At 39.6% G+C, this 13,056-nt stretch overlaps 1 protein-coding gene across 1 annotated transcript in view; it reads right to left on the minus strand.

Annotated features, from left to right (window-relative positions):
• Window positions 1–13,056, minus strand: part of DNAH1 (dynein axonemal heavy chain 1) — a 5,225,710-nt gene that overhangs the window by 5,052,107 nt on the left and 160,547 nt on the right. The gene's annotated exons all lie outside the window — the stretch shown is intronic.

Below are 13,056 nucleotides of genomic sequence, written 5' to 3' on the forward strand. Positions count from 1 at the left end.
TTCAAATCTGGTCATTAAGATATCTACATAGCAGTTACCATCACCAGCATTACAGCCTGTAAAATTCAAATTACTTTTATTGTTAATACGTTTGAAACAGGCTGCAGGAAGTATGCTACATGTGTAGGATTCTCTTTTTCCTCAGGCTGTTCCAGTGTATGATTATGGAAAAAAATTAAATTGGTGACTTGCAAAGAGGTGCTGTCCCCCTCACAGCTATTTATCACAGCTATTCATAAGCAAACTATTTCCATCAGTTACTGATTACAAAGTCTTTGCCAGACAGCATGTTAAAGTCAGCCAAGAAGTGGTTTTGCAACAGCAGCAACCTCCTCCCAACTAACACAGGCCTACATTTAACACTGAATTCTAGGTATGCTCACCAATAGAGTTGAAGGTCAAATACAGAAAAAGAAAAGGGAAAACAAGCCTTTTTCCTTATCCCATGAAAAAGAGGATGACTTTTACATGATGTAAACTGTATCTTCTGCATTTCTTAATTCACACTGTAAGGATACATCCTATTTGTTCCCTGGACTGCCTACATTTTCTCCATAACTTTTGCTGAAAATGAACTACATGGCAGAGTTTTTTCGGATGGCCAACAGGAGAGAGCTCTTTTTCCCTGCCTTGCTGCCAATCCACGTCTCCTGGAAAGTAGTTTCCAGTTTCAGCTTTCTGTATGGAAAACAGTAAATAAAAACAAATGGCTGTCACAAGCAGTAGTCGAGAGTTGCTTGGTTGCACAACAGAATTTTTATAACAAAGTCTTTTACATTCAGTTCTTCACCCATCTCTTCATCATGTTGCAAAAACTTTGCTACATATGAATGACATTCTGGACAAAAAGGCAATACAATGGATAACCCTACTCAAAGAGGATAACATTCCTATTCTAAGCACGTTCTGGTACCCAAAAAGGCCATTATAAGAAAAGTACTAAACTTGTTAGGCATGAAACATGGATATCTAGATGTTCAGTGGTAATATTAAAAAAAGTTTTTCCATCCACAAGAAAAGGATCTTACACAGCAACATTGGATAAGGAGGATGTATAGTTGCATCTCCCAATAAGGCTTTCTTGGAAACAGATCCTGAGATTCTAGCTAGCTCATTATTACTTTCAGCCTGCAACTTTTTTTTTTTTTTTTTTTACACTTTTTGGCTCCCCAGAGCTGGCCATCAGCTACTGCCATGACCTCTTCTTCCTCTTTTTATCCATCAAGTTTGTGTGGCTGGTGAGGAGATCAGAGAACCTGAGGCAGTGTCAAACTGGTCCTGGTAAACTGTTCTTTCATCTAATTCCCTGCTCCTTGCATGCACTTGTCCTTACTCCAGTGACTGACTGGCATACAATGGGCTCTGCAACAATTTGATTCATCCTTATTTCTGTTGAAGTGTTCTTTCTTTCATACTAAATTACTTTAGGCCCTCTGTGTCTCACATCTTCCAAACCTATTATATTCCCATTCCCCCACATCAGTTATTAATGGCTGTAATCTCTTTACCAACTTGCATTGAATTCTATACATTGTCCTGTGACAATAAGCTTTTTGTTTATTTCTTGCTGACAATTTCCTGATCCACACTGCACAACCAAGCAAACAGCTTCACTCACGCCTTTTCTTGTAAGTTGCTTAAAAATGCTCACTTAACATGAAAAATATGCTTTGCTCTCTTGCAAATAAAACCTCAATAGTATAGATACATTTTGATGAAGTATGTCCATGCAAGCAGCTTTTACATAACTTTGTTATATCTCAGTTTATTCCATTTGTTCAAGAGAGTAGTGCAAATATGTTTGTATGTTATGGGGTGTGAGAGGGTTGCCCCCAGCAAAAAATTTTTTTTTCCTGTATTTATGTTTTTGAGCTAAACTTTTCTATGGTAAAACATCAGCAACACATGACATATTCTAAAATATCTTGACTGAAAATAGGGAAAACTACCTAAATTCGCAAAAAAAAAATCTAAAGTACCTCTTAATAACAAAAGAAAAAAAAATAAGTGAAGATAACATTTTTACAAAACGAACTATATGAAGTCATCATCTTGTACTGCCTTATTTGTAAATAAAACTTTCTTTATCAAACTAATCCCCTAGATTTAGACTTAGAATTGGAATAACACTGGTTTCATTGGCACTTAGGAACCTCCACTTGATGGTTTGGTGGTGTTGGTGTATGCAGAAAGTACAGCTGTGCAACTAAACTCACAATAACAGTAGATGTAGTAAGTTTACCATTTGTTCACTGCTGCAGCAGCTTTAGCTATACAGGTAGCTTGTACTGACTTGGAGGAAGGAGGATGAGAGTCCAGGTGCCCATTGAGAATGGTCCTAGCAAAGCCTGCTATAGACATAGAGAAGGAATCTAGTTTGAAGTACTCTATAAAGGTATGTACAGAGAACCAAGTTCCTGATGCTAGAATACATCTAGAATCCACCCCTTTCCAAAAAGCTAAAGATGAACCAAGGCACTGTTAGTGTCAGCACTGAACCTGCCTGGAATTGCCTTATTGTGGTGAGTATAACAAAAGGCATTAGCAAGGGACAACCATGTGGAAATAGTCTGCTTTGACACAGGCTGCCCATTTTTCTTACTTTCATAGCAAATTATTAACTGATTAGAGTTTCTGAACATTTTAGTAATGCCAAAATAATATACAAGTTTTCTGTGGAGATCTTAAGAATGGAGAATCCTTTCTCCCACAATTTTAGGCTATGGAAAGAAGACAGGGAGTTGGACAGCTTGGCTTAAAGTAAACTCGTATAATACTTTATGCATAAAAGAATGATTATTGCTTAAGGAAGCCCTGTCTTTGTGGAACATGAGTTAAGACTGACCCACCATAAAAGCTTGCAACTCAGATACTCTTCTTTTAGAAGTCAGAGCAATGAGCAAAAACTGTTTTCCATGTTTAAGACCCTCAAATCAGCCTGCTGAGCTGGTTCAAATGGAGCAAGAGTTCATTTTCCAAATCAAAATTAAGATCCCAAGAATGGGCCACCTGCTTTGTAGGATGCCTGGTATGCAACATCCCTTTCAAACAAGGGTGTAGCAAGCAAATTCCATTTTGCACTCACAGGCTCCTAGCGGTACCCCCCCCCCCAACACAAACACAAACACACACACACACACACACACACACACACACACACACACACACACACACACACACACACACACACACACACACACACACACAAACCTATCACTTAAAAATGGACATCTCTCAAAATGCTGACCCCCAAGTACTGAATAAATGTAACAAAATAAAGTAACATTTTCAGTTGTTCCCCCTAACACTATTAAAGATATTGCTTTTAGATTAGCAATAGTGAACCTGTTATGGAAGGCATTCATTTAGACAACTGTAGACATAATATGACTGAAAAAAAGCCATACTGATGTGATGCAAAGAAAAAAATGTACTCTTTAGAGTACAAACAGTATGCCTGGCTATACCCTTGCTTTCAAAAACATTTTAACATGACTGCTTTGAAATGGGAGGATCCACAACCAGACATGCTGAAATGGCTAACAAGTGTACCTTGACAGGGGAGTAAGAAAGGCCAGAGGGTAACACACAAATATTGTAGAACCAGAAAAATACTAGCCTTAAGAGGGTCTTAGCACCAACTAGAAAATCTTCTTTTTTCACAGTATGTGATTTCCTAGTAGCAGGCTTCTTTGACTCCTTTAATACCTGCTGCACATCCTCAAAAAAGTGCACAAAGGGTATTAAGACACTATTATCCATGCAGTTAGCTGAAGTTGTTTCAAACTGGAGAGTAAAAACACCCCCTACTCTGTGTGAGTAGGTTCAGTGTGTAAGGAAGATTGTGGTAATTTCCACTAGCCATTTACTACAGAAGGAAGAACCATTGTTGCCTGGGTCAGAAAGGAATCACCACAAAGAACTTAGGAGAGCCCTTTTGAATCTTCAAAATGACTCTGGATATCAGTGGAAAAGATGGAACAGCATTCAGGAGCATTCCTATCTGCCGTATGTCTCATGTATTCAAATGAGACACTGAGGCTGGGTATGTGTTCAAGTTGTTTATTATACATATACACATCAGGAGCTGTAACTTGTACATATACTTCATACTTCATTTGCTTACTGACTGACTTGTTACTTCTAAAACACACACATGCATCTCCATTCAAGCTTACATTCATAATGACTGACTACACAAAATGGTACTGATCTCGCACATGCTCAGTAACTTATATGCATGTGCTGTCTAGCTACAGTGGCTGACTAGATTCAATATACACACTTATCTACACAATCCAAGGAAAATAAAATGCTTCTCTTTTCCAGGCCTCCTTGCATGGAGTTCTGGAGCAAATTTTTGGCAATTGACTGTTATGAATAAGGACAAATAGACCTAAGATGTTCCACACAACCGGATCAATTCCTAGAATACTCTTTGCTTCAGTTTCCATTTGTGAGGATCTGTCCAGGTCCTGCTCGGCTTGTCTGACAAAAAAAATTTTGTTCTGACAGCATGTATGATGCCTGTAGAGTAAGACTGAGCTAAAAAGATATATTCCAGGCTGGTATGACTGGTCTGCATAGAGAATAAGATCCAGTTCCCCTGTGTTTTTTATGTACCACATCCTTGTGCTGTCTTTAATCACTGTAATGCTCCTGAGGACACAGATGATTGGGAGAGATGACAGCAGTAATTACTGCCAACATCTGTTTTTTGTTTATGAAGTTTGGTCTTTCCCCTTTGCTTCACAGAACCTGCACTTGTACTCCCATAGACACTGCTCCTCATACAAAGTCTGAGGTGTCTATATTTACACACTGTGCCGGAGCTGGAATGAAAATGGAAGACCTGGATTCAGATAAAACTGGTCTCTGTACCAAAGGATACCAAAGGAATTCTTTTTTTACAAATCCCAAAACAGGAATCTGGAATAGCAGGAGGTGCTGATGTTAACATCAAACTGATTTTAGGTACCACTGAATTTTTCTCTTGTGGAGTCTGGCTAAAACATAATGAGAATCATGGATGCCATGAAACCTAATATCCTGAGAAATTCCCTTGCTGAGGCTTTGGCTTGCCTGGACAAAAAAAATAAGAAAATAAGAAATAGAGTTAGATATAGGTCTACTTTTTTTCATAGGTTGTTAAGTTCACAGGAGATTACTAGGCTAATGGTTCAAGAGCCATTGCAAGCCTAGGCATTTATACCCAGATTTTACCCAATTTTCTATCCCTAGGAGAAAGAAAACAAGGGTCAGCAAGTGGAGTTTCGACAATTTTTACAGACTTTTTTTCCATAGGGGACATGGGCACTACCCCAGGAGTGAATTTGTGATTTCCCATCCAGTGGTCTAGACTGCGCTTGAAGAGGGTCAGGGAAGTGCTCTGCTTCATGTGAATAAGAAACCTATTCCAGAGGAGGGGCAGTCTCTGGGATGCATATCTGTCTCTCCAGCATGATCTATTCATATCAAAGATCAGGTTTAGATCTTTGGAGCGGGTAACCATTGTGCAGTTAGTTTTGCGAATATGCAACATTTCCATCAGGGCTAGGTCAGAGACTGCACTGTAGGTCAGGCACAGATAATCACTCAGTAATCAGTAGGGAATTAGGACATATTAGTTATACCCTGTATTTTTTTGGTAAGAAACCTCTAAGGATGCTCCAACTGTTGCAAGTGCCTGGTGAGATACATGCCAAAGGGTGCACTGTACTCAATTATTGGTCTAATGAGAGTCGCGTACAGTGGTACTATGACACCCTTAGATCTGGATGCCATGCACTTACTTGTAAGCTGAGCCACATAGAAGGATTTCCTCACCACCATGGACAGATGGTGGTCAAAATTCAGATTACTATTTGAGCACCCAGATCTCTCACCATTAGGTCCACTCTTGGGGGGGGGGGCAGGGGCAATCAATGTTGTAGTTTGCAGGGGTATTTGATTTCCCAAAAGGTGTTATTATGCACTTCTTTGCATTTAGTTTGAGGCCATGGCTCTGACACTAATCATTAGTTTGCGTCAGACTTTCTGTAGGATATCAACATCATTTGGGGAATCATTGATTGCCCCCAACTTGCAGTCATCAGCAAACTTGGTCAGCCAAAGGTCATGTACATTTGTGGTTACATCTGGAAAGCATATACTCTAACAGTAGGGGACCCAGGACTGAGCCCTGTGGTACTCCACTGGTGACTGGCCTCATACTGGATGTGAATTCCCCCACTCTAACAACATGTGTCCTATCCGTGAGACATTTGGCTATTCATCTGTGACGTACAGATCTATGTCCAGTTTTGTGAGTTTATCTATAATACCCAGGGTATTGTGTCAAATATCTTGGCCAGGTCAAGGTACATGATATGCACTGTTGTACTGTCATCCATGGCCTTGTGACCTTCTCAAAGAAGTCCTCCAGACTGAACAGGCAGGACCTGCCCTTGATAAAGCTGAACTGGGTAGGATCTAGAGTCTGGAGATTTCCTATTTCAAGATTTAGGACATAACTAAAAAATGCTTTGTGGTTATCCTTTGCTTGGGAGGCAATTTTAGTCTCATAATTTAGCTTTTGAAGACTTGACTAGTTCCCTGATTTCCCTGTTGAGATTAAGGAGAGATTTTATTCTCTGTTGTACTCCCTCCCACTTACTTCTAGACAGGAATTTCTACCTTCTACTGTACAGTCTATTTATGCCAGTGGTCCATCAGATTGGCTTGTTTTTCTAGGTAGACATGGATTTAATTTCGTCAGGTACTCCTGCAGCTGTTTAAGTGGTTGTACAGGGCATTTGTGTAAGCTTCTGCATAGGCCTCCATGGTTTTGGAATTGGGAGAGTTTTAAAATTACCTAGGTAATTTGCCTTGGTAAAATTCTTTAGGGTTTTAGGGTTTGATGGGTGTTCTACCATTACATTTATTTCAAAGGAGACTGAGTTATGATCCAATGAGGACATTACGATGGGGGTGGGGGGTGCAATGCTCCCCCATATTTGTGAGTACTATCTCAAGGATATTTGAAACTCTAGTGGGACTGCAGACCAGCTGTTCCAGTGCACTTGCATTGACAAAGTCTAGGAATCTTTGAGCCTGCATGTTAATGGTTATGTATGCTTCCTAGTTTATAAAAGGGTAGCTAAAAATCACCAATGAGCAGTGTGTTGGGCTGAATAGTAACTGATTCTAGCAACTTTAGGTATGCATAGCGGTTTTCATGGTTCATGGTTGGGGACCTGTAGCTAGCAATGATATGGTGGGGTTTTTTGCCTTTGATCAGCTGAACATGGAGTAACTCAACCTAATTATCCTGCTTGACCAATCTAGAGGTGTGATTGCTTTTTATATAAATGGAAACACCTCCTCCTATCATTTTTTCCTATTCACAGGGTAGTCAATGCATGATAAGCATTGTAGCCTTGCACTGCTGGGGTGCTTTCTGCAGTCTTGAACCATGTCTAACTACACAGACACCAGCCTTCTCCAGGGCAGTTCCTTGTTAAGACTCCTAGTATTGAGCAGTAGTACCTTCAGCGTGGCATCAGAAGAATTTGTTACATTGGTAGATCTGTTGGTTTGGCACTGCCTAAAAAAGGCACTATGGGGGTGACTAATGCCTTGGCCAGTATTCAAAAACCTAGTGGTGACAGGTGGAGATTGTCTCTGGCGAAGCAACATGGTCTGTCGATCATGTTGTCCCAGGCTGACAAATACTGGATCCCCTTAGAATAACACCAGAAGTTAAGCCAATTATTGAGGTCAATTAGTTTTCTGTTTGTATTGCGGCATCATTCTTGGTGACGGTAAAATGCTGCTCAATGAGAGGCTCATACCAGCCTGCGACACTTATTCATACAGATCCATCACATCTCTCTTCATATAGTCCACGAAGGTACATCTCAGGTCACTTACATACATTCTTTGGATGGTTTCTTCTTTTCCTTCTTGTTGGGACCCCCTTGCATTGCATTTTTAAAAGCCTGTTTACAAACAGTTTGCTGTGTCTTCTTATTTTGCTTTTCATAAAATGGTGCAGATGCAAGTCTAACCCTTGTCAAATTTGTAGCAGGAAAGCTGAAAAATCTGAGAAACTTCCTGAATCAGCTTTCTTCTCCCGTTACATTTTTTAAGGAACTCTGCAGCAGATGGTCCAAACACAAACTTTCTATCTAAGGGAGAAGTCAAAATTTCAATTTCAGTTTCAGCATTTTCAGGAAGGTTTTGTGTATGTGACCAAGCAAACCTTTCCATAACAGTTCCAATAGAATCAGCCGTGGAAGGGGGATCACCTGAATTATAAGCACACTTCAAAAGACTGTTTAGTCACTTGAGACACAGAAGCAATAAAACCGCACAAAGATGATTTTCCTCAGAAAAGGGAAAAGATACTCTTCATATTCTCAAAAGAAGCAAGCATAAACTTTGAAGATTATGTTTACAGGTGCAAAATCTGCTTTTCTTTTCAAACAAAAAAGTGTTTGCATACATCTTTATGCCTGCAAACACTTTTTTTGTGTGAAAAGAAAAGTGAGTGTTGAAGCCTTTAAAAATATTAAGTTTTAAATATTGCTTCTGAACATGGAAGACTAAATGTAGTAAGCTGTGTGGACTAGAGTAGGTAAATAATTGTAAATTAGTTATGTAATTGCCAAACTGTTAAAAATAGCAGTTTGGCAGAAGACTATATCATTACTTTTCTGCTACACTGTTACTGTCACTAATTTATAATTACTTACCTATGCTAGTCCAGCATTATTAAAGCTGGAACACAGAATGATGTAACTGCACACTGCCCTCCCATGAATATTAATGCTGTAAACATGGCTTATTACATTTAGTCTTCCATACTCAGAAAAAGCAATATTTAAAACTGTTTTTTATGCATGGGTGCAAAATGACCTTTGTTTTTATTGTTTAAAAAGTGTTCATATGCATAATGATGCACGCAAATAACTTTTTATGCAAAAAACAAAGGCCATTTCACACCTTTAGACATGATCTTTAACATGAAAGCTTGAAAATGATGCATTCTAAAAATAAGTGCTGCAGAAGAATACACTTTTTTCCTCAAATCTACAGGCTTTCCCATCCTTATCAGAGTGTGGAGGGATTAACATTTTCCAAATGTTTAGCAACAGTAGTTTTTTTATCAAGGAAATCACTGCTGGGTCAGATATGGAGTTAGAAAAACAAAACTTACAAGATTGAGGAACTTGCAGAATCTGTCTGCTTTATTGGTGGCAGCAGGTTGTCAATCAGGCAAGTTACAAGCTGTAATAAAAACATCCTTCGGTACTAGAAGAATAGGAGTAACTGGAGTAGGTTCAGGAAATTCCACTTGTAATAAATCATGATATTTCTTTAAAAATAGTGGAATATCATTATCTTCCCACTGAAACAACTGATTCATTCTGGACATGGTTTCAGAAAAAGAAAATCCTGCACAAGGACTATCAGAAGAAAGACTCATTTCAGAGTCAAAATCAGAAACTACAGAGGAGAAAACAGAAATTGTCCCCACACAATCAGTTTCCTGTTCAATGTCCTAAAAATCCTCAGACCGTGAAAAATAAAGTTATGTACTCATCATAATGTTCCATGATAGGGTGGCCGCGGTGGTGCAGCGTTTAGCATTGCCGCCTCACAGCAAGAGGTTTCCGGTTCGATCCTCAGCTGGGGTGCCTTCTGTGCGGAGTCTGCATGTCCTCCCTGTGGTCGCGTGGGTTTCCTCCGGGTGCTCCGGTTTCCTCCCACATCCCAAAGACATGCTGTAGGTGGATAGGACACTCCAAATTGGCCCTAGGTGTGAGTGTGTGTGTGTGTGTGTGTGTGTGTGTGTGTGTGTGTGTGTGTGTGTGCGTGTGCGTGTGTGTGTGTGTGTGTGTGTGCCTTCTATGGAAGGTTGGGCGCCGGGCTGGCAACTCGACACTGTAAAAACTCCACTGCCAATCATGAGCGGACAGTTGATCTGCTGTGGCGACCCCTAACCGGGAAAAGCCGAAAGAAGAAGAAGAAGAAGACTCATCATAATGTCCCATCTGTGTTTTCTATTTTTATTCTTCCTCAGCTGATGTGTTCAGATGCAAGAATTGGATCCATCTCAGCCACTTCTTCCAGAACATAGGGTCCTAGAACTCTCAAGCTCCTCCCTTTGTCCAAAATGCCCCACCAACCTAACAAACCCCCAGATCAAGTAGAAGAGAAAACGGGAAGCTGGAGCTCAAACAAGCAACAGTGGTTCCTATACATCTTTTAGATCTCTCCAGAAGTATATAAAGAAAGAGAGTAGATGGGTGGGGCATTGAGAAAGAATGAAAATGGACAACATAGATGGGAATGTTATGGTGAGCACATAAATTTTCAATAAAGAAGTTATGTATTCACCATAATGCTCCATCTGTGTTGTCCATTTTCATTCTTCCTCAACAAGTGGGTTCAGATCTGACCCTCAGATCTGACTCAGATGCTTTTTACAGCTCATTGTTACTGGATACTCTTGAGCTCCTTCCTTACCCATAATGCTGTAGTCTCCCATCATATCTCAGATCTTCTCTGCTTGCCTTTTAGCTTCATAGAAAATTAGAAACAATTATAAAACGAGAAACCAATACCTGGAGCTCAAAGGCAGAAACATTTGGCACCTTAGTATTTTCTTGTTCTTTCAGAAGTCAGAAACCAGATGGTAGGGGGTAGGAAGGAGGGGAGTTGAGGAAGACTGAAAATGGACAACACATATGGAATATTATGATGAGTATATAACTTCTTTATCTGATGATGTCAATTTTCATTTATTTCTCAACATGTGTGACAGTGTCCCCAGCTATCTGAATCCCCAAGAGGACTCTAAGGAAGGATATTCCTGAGCACTGTTGAGCTGAAGGCTGCTCTTCCCCTCCAGATGAAATACAATTTGTAATGAGTAATAAAGGTATGAGGATTAGCCCAAGCTACACCTGCACAGATATTGTCCATGGAAGACCTGGATAAAAATACTGCTGAAATTGCCATGGACCTGATTGAATGGGCTCTTAAAGGTTTTAAAATAGACAAACCTACACTTTGGTAACTGGTTTGCTAGTTTAGATTCTGCAAAAGAAACAAATAATCGATCTCTTTTTCTCAATTTTTTGTTCTATGCAAACAGAAACGTAACTGTCTGTGAACATCCAAGAAATGTAACATGTACTCTCCTTGTGAAATTTGGAAAGAAAACTGGAAGATTAATAGATGGATTGATGTTGGATTCTGACACCACCTTAGGAAGGAAGGGTGGATTGATTCATAATGGTATCTTATCTTTATGGAAAATTAAATAAAGAAGCTTGTAGCAGAGGTTATTGCTACTAAAAAGATAATTTTCCAGGTTAAAAAATTTAGTTCACACTTTGTTGATGGTCCAAATGGAAATTGAGTTAAAGCATGTAATACTAAGTTCAAATACTATGGCAGAGTTGGATCTTTAAAAGGGGAAAGGTTCCCCTTATAAAGGCCAGTATGTTGGGCTGAATAGTAATTGATTCTAGCAACTTCAGGTATGCAGAGCGGTTTTCATGGTTCATGGTTGGGGACCTGTAGCTAGCAATGATATGGTGGGGTTTTTTGCCTTTGATCAGCTGAACATGGAGTAACTCAACCTAATTATCCTGCTTGACCAATCTAGAGGTGTGATTGCTTTTTATATAAATGGAAACACCTCCTCCTATCATTTTTTCCTATTCACAGGGTAGTCAATGCATGATAAGCATTGTAGCCTTGCACTGCTGGGGTGCTTTCTGCAGTCTTGAACCATGTCTAACTACACAGACACCAGCCTTCTCCAGGGCAGTTCCTTGTTAAGACTCCTAGTATTGAGCAGTAGTACCTTCAGCTTGGCATCAGAAGAATTTGTTGCATTGGTAGATCTGTTGGTTTGGCACTGCCTAAAAAAGGCACTATGGGGGTGACTAATGCCTTGGCCAGTATTCAAAAACCTAGTGGTGACAGGTGGAGATTGTCTCTGGCGAAGCAGCATGGTCTGTCGATCATGTTGTCCCAGGCTGACAAATACTGGATCCCCTTAGAATAACACCAGAAGTTAAGCCAATTATTGAGGTCAATTAGTTTTCTGTTTGTATTGTGATATCATTCTTGGTGACGGTAAAATGCTGCTCAATGAGAGGCTCATACCAGCCTGCGACACTTATTCATACAGATCCATCACATCTCTCTTCTTATAGTCCAGGAAGGTACATCTCAGGTCACTTACATCCACTCTTTGGGTGGTTTCTTCTTTTCCTTCTTCTTGGGACCCCCTTGCATTGCATTTTTAAAAGCCTGCTTACAAACAGTTTGCTGTGTCTTCTTATTTTGCTTTTCATAAAATGGTGCAGATGCAAGTCTAACCCTTGTCAAATTTGTAGCAGGAAAGCTGAAAAATCTGAGAAACTTCCTGAATCAGCTTTCTTCTCCCGTTACATTTTTTAAGGAACTCTGCAGCAGATGGTTCAAACACAAACTTTCTATCTAAGGGAGAAGTCAAAATTTCAATTTCAGTTTCAGCATTTTCAGGAAGGTTTTGTGTATGTGACCAAGCAAACCTTTCCATAACAGTTCCAATAGAATCAGCTGTGGAAGTGGGATCACCTGAATTATAAGCACACTTCAAAAGACTGTTTAGTCACTCGAGACACAGAAGCAATAAAACCGCACAAAGATGATTTTCCTCAGAAAAGGGAAAAGATACTCTTCATATTCTCAAAAGAAGCAAGCATAAACTTTGAAGATCATGTTTACAGGTGCAAAATCTGCTTTTCTTTTCAAACAAAAAAGTGTTTGCATACATCTTTATGCCTGCAAACACTTTTTTTGTGTGAAAAGAAAAGTGAGTGTTGAAGCCTTTAAAAATATTAAGTTTTAAATATTGCTTCTGAACATGGAAGACTAAATGTAGTAAGCTGTGTTTATAGCATTAGTATTCATGGAAGGGCAGCAAGAGGATACATCATTCTGGGTTCCAACTCTAATAATGCTGGGCTAGAGTAGGTAAGTAATTGTAAATTAGTTATGTAATTGCCAAAC

This window comes from Protopterus annectens, chromosome 7.part0, assembly GCF_019279795.1.
Source record: "Protopterus annectens isolate FY-2018-M chromosome 7.part0, PAN1.0, whole genome shotgun sequence".
NCBI classification, from domain to species: Eukaryota; Metazoa; Chordata; order Ceratodontiformes; family Protopteridae; genus Protopterus; species Protopterus annectens.